This window comes from Acinonyx jubatus, chromosome B4 (assembly GCF_027475565.1).
Source record: "Acinonyx jubatus isolate Ajub_Pintada_27869175 chromosome B4, VMU_Ajub_asm_v1.0, whole genome shotgun sequence".
Lineage (NCBI taxonomy): Eukaryota > Metazoa > Chordata > Mammalia > Carnivora > Felidae > Acinonyx > Acinonyx jubatus.
The window spans coordinates 112950617-112960460 of NC_069387.1; the positions used below are offsets into that span (position 1 = coordinate 112950617).

The 9844-nt window shown below is 41.9% G+C and overlaps 1 protein-coding gene across 13 annotated transcripts in view; it reads left to right on the forward strand.

The window, feature by feature from the left end:
* Positions 1-9844, forward strand: part of CRADD (CASP2 and RIPK1 domain containing adaptor with death domain) — a 269785-nt gene that overhangs the window by 94791 nt on the left and 165150 nt on the right. The window lies entirely within an intron of this gene.

A 9844-nucleotide genomic window follows, 5' to 3' on the forward strand; every position in this document is an offset into this window, starting at 1 on the left:
CAGTTGCAAAATTGTTGAAACTGCCCTTTGGATGTGAAGTTGGGGTTTTAAGCTGGGAGTGGGTAAGGAGTTTGGACTGAAAGCACATGGTATTGGAGGCACAGGATGAGGAAGTGGAATTAGGAAGTGCAGGGAAGGAAGGAAGAATGAACCCTGATTGCGAGGGTGGGAAGGGAGGTCAGAGAATACATTTAGAAATGCTTCCAGGGAAGCTTGGCAAGTCACTTGGGAGGCATGTTCTCATCTGAGAGCCAGGTCATATCTCAGCCCTTGGCATTGGGAGCCATTTGGAAAGTGCAGATGGGAAAGCAGGCATTAGGCCCACTGATAACTGATTCGTGGGGTGCCAGAGCTGCTGGCTGGAAAAGGTCAGCTTCGGGAAGGAGGAGACAGCCTCTAGGAAGGCACGCCTTGCACCTGTTCCCTAAGCTGTCCTACATGGCCAAAGGGGACTATTTGGAAAGCTGGTTAAGTAGGTTTTTAAAGGTTACGATTTAAAGTCGTTCTTTTTTGTTTGGCTTTGTTCAGACACCCGGAGTATTTAATGTTAGAGGGTCAGTAGTTTGGAGAGGGTCTCATTTCGATTTTAAGGTAAGTTGGAAGCTATGGAGAAGAGAAACAGTCCTGGTGCTATTAGCATGGCTTGTAGCAGGAAGATGTGCTATGAAACACTTTCCCTCTAACACTTCCATGACGTTTACTGTTTTACAAAGAAGGAGGAGCAGAGAATTGAACTGGCAAAAAGATAAAAATACAAAATAAAAATAAAAATAAATCTATACATAAATAAAATAAAAACAAATCAATTAAAAAAGAAAGAAAATAAATAAAACGTTTCAAGTTGACTCGCAAATTTCTAACAGGAAGTCAACCTTCTCTTTAGTTTTTAAAAGCAGTGATAGAACTCCTCTGAGACGGTAGTCCTCAGACTTTGTTGTTGCAGTTTTAAACATACCAACCTAACTGGTTAAAAAACAAATAAGGACTAAAAGACCTATCTTATTATTTTTGCCCCATGGACCTCATATTTTATTTTTGTTTTTTGTTCATGGACCTCATATTTTGAATGATTTTTCAGACCACACATACTAAGTAATCATGATTAACTCTTCTATTTTTATTAATGGCATATGTCTGAATATCTGCTCTGCATGAGATAACCGCTTAATGTAAGAGGGCTTGGTTAAATCCTAGTGGAAACAGCAAACATATTTTCATTTTCTAGCATGACCAAATTATAGGTAAATGTATGTTTTAGGCATTCTGAAATACTGAAAATAGCTGTCCTTTGAGGACCACAGGAATTCTCAAATTCGACTGTCCTTACAAAATTAAATACTCCAGGTATGTGAACAAATTGAAGCCGAAGTGTCTAAGACGTATCTACCACTTTACTGAAAACAGAATAAATAACATAGAACTGGGGATACGTGAAGAAAAATAGGGTATCCAGTGTCTTTTCCTGGTATTTGACTTTGAGATTCCTCTTTGCACTAAACAGTTGGAAACAACAAAACAGGCAAACTGAGAGCCTGTTGCTACCAAAATATTTAATTTAATTTTATAACCATTTGAGGTGATGTAAGTGATGTGAGGTGATGTAAATTGTCCTGTTGTATGTTGTTCATAGAGGTGTGACCCTATTTTCATTTCTTCAGATTTATTCAGAGAACAAGAAAAAAAATTATGATTTATTTTTACCAAATGGTGAAAGTTACACAGAAGCCGAGAGCAAGATAGTTTTTTTTTTAAAGTAAGCAGAATGAAACAGTTTAACGTGAGAAAAAATTGAATGTGTCTGTGTGAAAAATAATATCGATTTGTTAATTCTGTGGAAGTGTTCAAATGAACGATAGGTTGGCTACTGTAGACATTGAATACTCTTAACTGTCCTACTTTTTGTTGAGCAACATAGCTATTGAAAAATGGTTTGAAGGGAGAGCTTGATTTACATGTATTTCTCTATATCTTCTACAATGATAATCACATAAACTCACTTTTAAAATAACTTTTGTTAATTATTGAGTATTTTAAGCAAGATTATAAAATATAAGTAAGGTGTAGAGAAAAACGGCACAGAGAACACCTGCTTCCCCATCGCTCAATTTTTTTAAAAAATATCACAAGGGCGCCCGGGTGGCTCAGTTAAGCGTCCGACTTTGGCTCAGGTCGTGATCTTGCGGTTAGTGAGTTCGAGCCTGTGCGTTGGGCTCTGTGCCGACAGCTTGGAGCCTGGAGCCTGCTTGGGATTCTGTGTTTCCCGCTCTCTCTGCCCCTCCCCCACTCACGCTGTGTGTGTGTGTCTCTCTCTCTCTCTCTCTCTCTCTCAAAAATAAACAAACATTAAAAAAAAAAATCACCATTGCCTTTGAGGACCCTGGATGCTCCTCCTAGTCCTAGCTCAGCCCCAAAGCCCACTTACTGATAAATCCTAGATTTGGAATTTATCACTCCCTTCTTTACTTTGTAGTTTTCCCTCTCATAAAAATCACTTTTAATATCCACATGGTATGGAAAGTCCACTATACCAAAAGTTTTAGCAAGATATATAAAGATATAAATTTAAAAAATATATAAAATGTGTGTGGGAGGGTAAAAGATGGAAGAGATGATATATTTTAAAGGAGCTGTTAGTTAATAGCCTTCTCTTATTTGGGACCTTAAACTTTCAGTGTTTAATTAAGTTGATGGCAATATTTTAATTCTATAGTTAATTGGGACTTAATTAATTGAAAACCTACACACACACACACACACACACACACACACATATATATATATATATATATTTTTTTAATCCTGGAAAGAGTATCAGAGTTGAGATGCCTTCAATTTCATGTTCCCGCAAAAACACAGATGGACCCAGAGGTCTATTTCCCCCGGACCCTGTGCTTTTCCAGTGTTGTAAGAGAGTAGTTTCAATAAACTTTTAAAGAGTTCATATAAATCTTGTAAAGGCATTTTTTGAATTTTGAGGGATTAAACTGTCGGACAATGTGGAGCTTATATATTCTGTGTAATACATTAACCTCGTCTGATCTTTTACTCACTTTGTTGTTAGTAATTGATTTGTGTAGGTTTGGTGGTCTCCTCTTAGGAGGCCTGAGAACAAATGGGCTGAAATACCTATTTCTCTTTGGCCAAGAGCCTGCAACTTCTCCAAGAAAGAACTGATTTCATTTGATTAAAAAGCATTTTTGTTTTGGTCTTCTCCAGGAATCCTGGTTTTCCCTTTGCTTGTTTAATTTCTGTGTTTCGCTGTAAATTCTGAGCTGCCTCAGAAGGCCTTATTTGGTGATCGATCCTAGTTAGTTGGTTTTTATTTATATTCTGGGTGTAATTTTTTAGAGAAAAATCGAGTTGTATCTTAATCCCCTCTGGTCTCTTAAATCCCACCCTTATCAAATCCAGAAACATGAAGAAATACCTTAAAGCTTTGATTCCTTCGGTCTGCCTAGATGATAGGTTTTCCTATCTCTCTTAAAAAAAAAAAAAAAGTCTAAGATGTTAATGGATAATTGATTTTGTGTTTTTCTCACCGTGTAAGGACTCTTAATATTTTAAAAAAGGATTTCTGGCAATAAAATTACTTAATCCAGCTTGGCACTGTGGAAGGGACACTTCATAGTGTGTCCCTTGCTAGCCAAGGTCACACAGTAGACAGTAGATCAGCTGGCAGTCCTCCCTGGGCTCCTGTCTGGTCTTTTAGGAGATGAGAACAGGGCTGAATCTGGATGTAGACAGCATGTGCCCGCCTGCCTGGCTTCCTACTGCTCATGGGCCCTGTCTGCTGACAAGCTGTCTCTAGTGCTTGAGCTAATCTGGATCTGGAAAGGAGGTTTATGGGCAGCCCCAGTCTCACCAGCTGGTAGGACTTAGCCTAAGTCACGGTGGGAGGGACTCCTGGGCCCCGGGACTCTCTGTTCTAAGGTGTTGGCCCTGTTTGTGGGACTAGGTCTCTGCTGTGATTCTCACTTAACAGTCAGCCTGGCAACTTTGCCTTTAACTCCAGTCTTCTGTTAGACTTGGGAGTGTTTTTCTCCCCCCTCGTCCGGAGGCTAGATTCCTGCTTTATGTCCTCTTAGCCACTGGCAAGGATGAAGAACAGCAGTCTTGGAACACAGCTCGGTGCCTCATATGTTAGCATCAGCTGCTTCAACTCTCTAGCCTCCTGAGGCTATTTGCTTCAGCTTTGCTTGAGTTTGAGCCGGTCCTCGCCACTGACCCTATGCCCTGACACCGTGGCCGCCCTCATGCCCTGCCCTGCAGGACGCAGGACGGGCCTGTTTCTCCTCTACCCACGGGCTCCAGGGCTCTGTCTGTCCCTTTTGGAATATGACCGTGCAGAGGCACATCGGCTACCCTCTCAAGATACACTCTGGCTCTCAGATGTATGCTTGGATGCATCTGAAGTTACTGAGCAATAATGGCAAAAATCTCAGGGATTGTAGTAGGTTTGTTGGAACAATTTCTAGCCTGGGATTCTCCGGTCGTTACCATGAACGAGCCCTATTCTGCATATGTAAGTTCAGCGTTGATCTCAGTTTTTCCAGCTTGTGGTCTATCCAGGCACTTGTGTGGCTGAGTAGAGTTCACTTTATGGCATCCTGTGTGCTCGAGAGGGAGTGGTGGGTCAGCATCCACGGTAAGACCCTTCGCTGTGGTGAGGGCGGAGTCTACAGAGAGCCCCATCGTGACCATCGTGTACTTCCTGAGGGCCAACTAGATACCAGGCGCTAGGAAATAAAGTCACGTGAAGGACCTCCACATCAACTGAGGGGATTCACTGTTCATTCAACAAATATTGAGCGTTGACATTAGGTGCTAGGATATTATGGGAAACAAAGCCCGTGTGCTTCTGGAGCTCACTGTATTCTGTATTCTGACACGGATAGGCAACAAGCAGATGAGGGGATGCTGTATGTGTGTGTGTGTGTGTGTGTGTGTGTGTGTGTGTGTGGTGGTGAGGGAGGGCTTTGCAGACCGCGCGGGGTGGTCAGAGACAGTCTCTCCGCTGTGATGACACAGAGCAGAGACCTGAATTCTGCAACAGAGTGGGTACCGAGAGGAAGAACGTTTCAGATAAAGGGGACCACAAAGGCGCAGGAGCTCCAGTGGGAGCCCTCAGTGACAGTGTGGCTAGAGCCCAGGCCTGTCTGGGATAATAACCTCCCTCACGGAGAGATGAGTCAGGCTGCGTGTCAGCAAAGGCCCAGTCTTGGTCATTTCTTGTTGTGCTTCCCCAAATGTGAGATGTGTGCACAGCCATGATGTTGGGTAGTTCTTAAAATGATTTTAGGTGATGTGCAGATATGGGAGTGAATCTCATGGCGAGAGAGTCATTTCCTTTTTCTTTCTGTTTCAATCCTGATGATATCCAAATGAAAGCCTCCCTTTGCTGTAATGTATCTCTTGACACTTGCCAGTTTTTCTTTTTAACAAAGAGAAAGAGGTCCTTATGCCTAAAGCCTTCTGTGGACAACAGTATTTAGCTAGATTTGAGTTGTGTTGCCTTTTTTCCCTTATATTAATCTCATGGTCTCCTTCCATTTATGGCAAGTAAAACTGTTTTCTATCTATGAACTTACTTTTTTTTTTTTTACATTTTATTTATTTATTTTTTTTGAGAGAGAGACAGAGCACAGGTGGGGGAGAGGCAGAGGGAGAGGGAGACACAGAATCCGAAGCAGGCTCCAGGCTCTGAGCTGTCAGCACAGAGCCCGAGGCGGGGCCCGAACTCACAAACCGTGAGATCATGATCTGACCTGAAGTCGGAGGCTTAACTGACTGAGCCACCCTGGTGCCCCCTTACTTTTATTTTTTTTAATGTTTATTTATTTATTTTGAGACGAGAGCGAGTGAAAGGAGGAGGGGCAGAGAGAGAGGGAGAGAGAGAACCCCAAGCAGGCTGTGCACTGTCAGTGCAGAGCCCAACGTGGGGCTTGAACCCACAAACCGTGAGATCATGACCTGAGCTGAAATCAAGAGTTGGACGTTTAACTGACGAAGCCACCCAGGCGTCCCGTGAAGTTACTTTAAAAAATATATAGCTTTTATTTAGGTAAAAATGAGTCACTTGAAGAAAAATACTGTGAAATAATGGTTTGAAGATGTGGCAAAAGATTGTAAAGATTCTTCCCACACATTTTCTTATTTAAAAAGACAGGAGTTTGGGGCAGAAACCATCCCCTGGTCGTGTAGTTGGGGAAGGAAGGCTCCAGCTATAGTTCATATAGAAGATGGTACCATATTCAAGGCACTTTATTGTTTTTCTCATTCAGATTATGCAGAATGGCTGGGAATTGGTTAAATTTATTAGTAGAATTGCCAGAATGACTTTATGTTAATTTTTCTAAGTTCTAAACATGTTCATTTGCTAGTGTACCAGAGTCAGCAAGATGGAGACATATTCTGGTATTCCAGAATTTTAGGCTGGGAGGGACTCATAGATCATCTAATTTTTCTCTGAGAAAGCTGAGGCCTAGGGAGATTAAGTCAGCTTGCCCATGATTACATAGCTAGTTAATGTAATTTATTGTCGAACTAGAATCCAGGCCTCCCAACTCTTGATTTAGGATTTTTTTTGCTATTCTTGGCTCCCCACTGGGTTTCAAGTGGAATTGTATTATACTGTTGTGTTAATAATTGAAATAAGCTTTTAAAAAATTATAGTAATGCTTTTTGTTTTAAGAGGAAAAATTTCAAGGGCTTTTAGAGGTGTACTGGGATAAGATTTTGCTAAAATATTTTATTTTTATTAATGCTAATTTTAATCATTTAAAAGGAAATTTTGATAGTTTCGTACTGCATTTTATCAGAAGATTTCTCCCCCTGCTTCTGCAAGGCTGACATAAAGGGAGAGTGGAAGACTTTTATCGAGTATTTATGGGACTGATGAAATAATGCATCTGTTGGCAGCTAATTGTAGCTCTTTCTAGGAATAGCAAACCATGTGACAGGCCTCTCCCCAGCAGGATGCTTCCATTTCACTTTAAAAAATGGATTTTATGTTCTTTTCTCTTAGAAATTCTGACCGTGACTTTTTTCTCCCTCCTGTGGGTGTATGGGCCACTCGGCTACATCAATCACCCTATTGACTATCGTGGTTGATTTAGCTTGTTGTTTCTCGGCCCTGGCTTTAAAACATTACTGATCCCTAGACTGTGACGCAAGCCAATTCGTGCCAAAATCTGTGGAGGTGTGATCTGGGCAGTGGTGGTAAGACACACACACACACACACACACGCACGCGCGCACACGCATTTGCACACCCATGCATGTGTATACAAGCAAGCACAGGGACATGCGCAAATGCCTCAGTGAGGTCTTTGTAGAATGCAGCCAGGGTTGAGAACCGTGAAATCAGACCAGCTGATTAGGCGCGTGGCTTCTTTGTCACTTGTTGTTCCCCAAGTATGAACTTCCCAAAGTTGTGTACTTGCTTGAAGAGTTGTTCTTGTTTTCTGGTGAGGTGAGGTGGAAAGGTGGTAGGAATGGAGATCTAGAAGGATAGGTAGTTTTGTTTTGATTAAAAACAAGTGTTTTTAATTCTTTGCATTTCTTGAACTGTGTTGCTCAAGAATGTTCCAGAACCTTAGACCCTACACACGTGTGACTCTGCTGCCAACATATAAATCCATTAGAAGAACCCTGAGGGGATATACAGGCTTGATGTACTGGGAATGGCTTAGCCAGTGAAATAACTACCATAATATTTATTGGCAGCTTTACTTTGTGCCAGGAACTGGTCCAGGTCCTTTGCATTTATTAATTCATTTAATTCTGGCAGTTACGTGGTGAGACAGGTGGTGGTATTATTACTGTTATTGCACGGAGATGTTTAGTCATGTGCTCAGGGTCATACAACCCAGTAGGGCCAAATTTGGAATCCAGGCACTTTAAAGCCTGCTAATTCATGGCCTATAAAAACACATTTTCAAGGTACGCTTTTCTCTCCCCCCTAATTCTGACAATGGTGGCTGCTCTAGAGCCCATCATTTGCCAGCCCCCAGTGTTCTTCCCTCCCCTACTCCAGTCACTCCCAGGCGAGCAGCCCCGAGGGACTTCTCTGTCTTTCTCTTTACTGCCTATTGTCAGAAGACTAAATTCTGGCTGGTATGTCTCTCTCCCCCGTCTCTTATTTTATTCTTTTTTGGGGGGTGCGGTCTGATGTGAGGCCACATGGGGTCAAGGAACAGAGCCCCTGGGTTGCTCCTGTCCCAGCTTGCTACCTTGAGAGTAAAAAAAAGACTAAATCTTCTTGGCTGTGATTAGGAGACGGTGTATTGGCTCTCCTGATACTGGAATCAGGTTCCACTTTTGCAGCTCTTAAATCTTGCTATCGAAAGGCGAAAGCCATCAGTTCTAATAACCAGCTTTTCCGATGGCACAACCTCAGAGTTTAACCGTATGCTTAGCAAGGTAGCTTTCTATTTTTACGGGTGTCGTTCAAACTTGTAGGCCGTTGTTGTAGCTAGCTGCAGGAATGTTTGCCTTTGCTTAATTTTAATAGGCAGCTGTGTTTATACTTGTTGCTCAGTTTGAACAGTAAGGAGTATATGTATATACTTCTTTGGAGGACTTTTCCCCCAGAGGGGGGAAAAAGGGTACATTGTACTTTTCCAAACAGTAAATTTTAATTGAGAAGGAAATGTGACCTCTAAAAGAAGTTTAGTCCTAGGCTTTATTTTTGTTAATGTTATAAAAGAAATCTTAACTCCTTGTAAGAAGTGCCAAGTTGACAATTCCTGGAAATGTTCATGTTCTATTTATGCTCAGAGAGGGTGGTGACGCTGTTACCAAAATAATACTGCTGAGATGTAGTAAGTGGCAAAGGAGAGCTTTGTGGTTTCATAACCTAAATATAAGACTTTTAAAGCACCTCTCAGTTCCACCATTTGTATATAAGGTGTAAGGTGCTGAGTGATAATGACCAAGTTGTTAGGAGACTTACAGAGGCAGTAGAGCACGTCTGCTGGGACTTGCCCCATTGTTCGAACTACTGTGGAAGGTTAGTGCCGGAAGGGACCTCAGAGACCCCCACTGTACAGATGAGGAAACTCAAAGATGTAAGTCAGTCTGACAGCATGTATGTGAACTCTTTGGTTCAAGCAGTAGCCCTCTTGCTAACATAAGCAAAAATAGGAATTTCTCTACGTGTACTGGATTATTCACAACTTTGAAAGAATTGCTAAAATTTCAGGGCCCAGTAAAGTGGGAATGGGGCACCTCTGGGGATCTCTGGCCATTGGTGTTCCTCCTCCGAGTCCCTCCACCTTGCCGTCTCTCAAGATTCAGGGTCTGACTGGCCTAGGTTGAGTCATGAGCCCTTCGTTTAGGACACCAGAGTCACCTGGAGTGGGAAAGGGACAGATCCAAAAGGAAGAGGTGAGAGCTGGTTAAGCTTCCATACTATATCATTCCCATTGTTTTTATATTGAACCCATTCTATAGTTGTGGACCTGGAAAAAAATGAAAGCCCTTTAAAGGAAGGAGAATGTTCTACATCTTAGTATAGCAAGGCTGAGGTCGAAGGCCAGAGGTAGTAGGAAAAGTAGAGGAGAACAATTTTGAGAGCAAGGTAGGTCTTCTGAAACCTTTCCAAAATGAGAAGATGTTCGGAAAAAACAGATTTGAGAATGTTGAAGTAGAGAGGTGGTAGAAAGAGAATTTGGATTGGGTTCTGGCCTCAGGGCTTTACGTACATAAACTCACTTTATCCTTTGAGGTCAACACTATTATTGTTACTTGCATTTTACAAATGAAAGTATTAGATGAATTGCCCAAGGTCACATAACTTGGTAGTAGCAGAGCTGAGATTTGAACACCGATAGTCTGGCCCTCC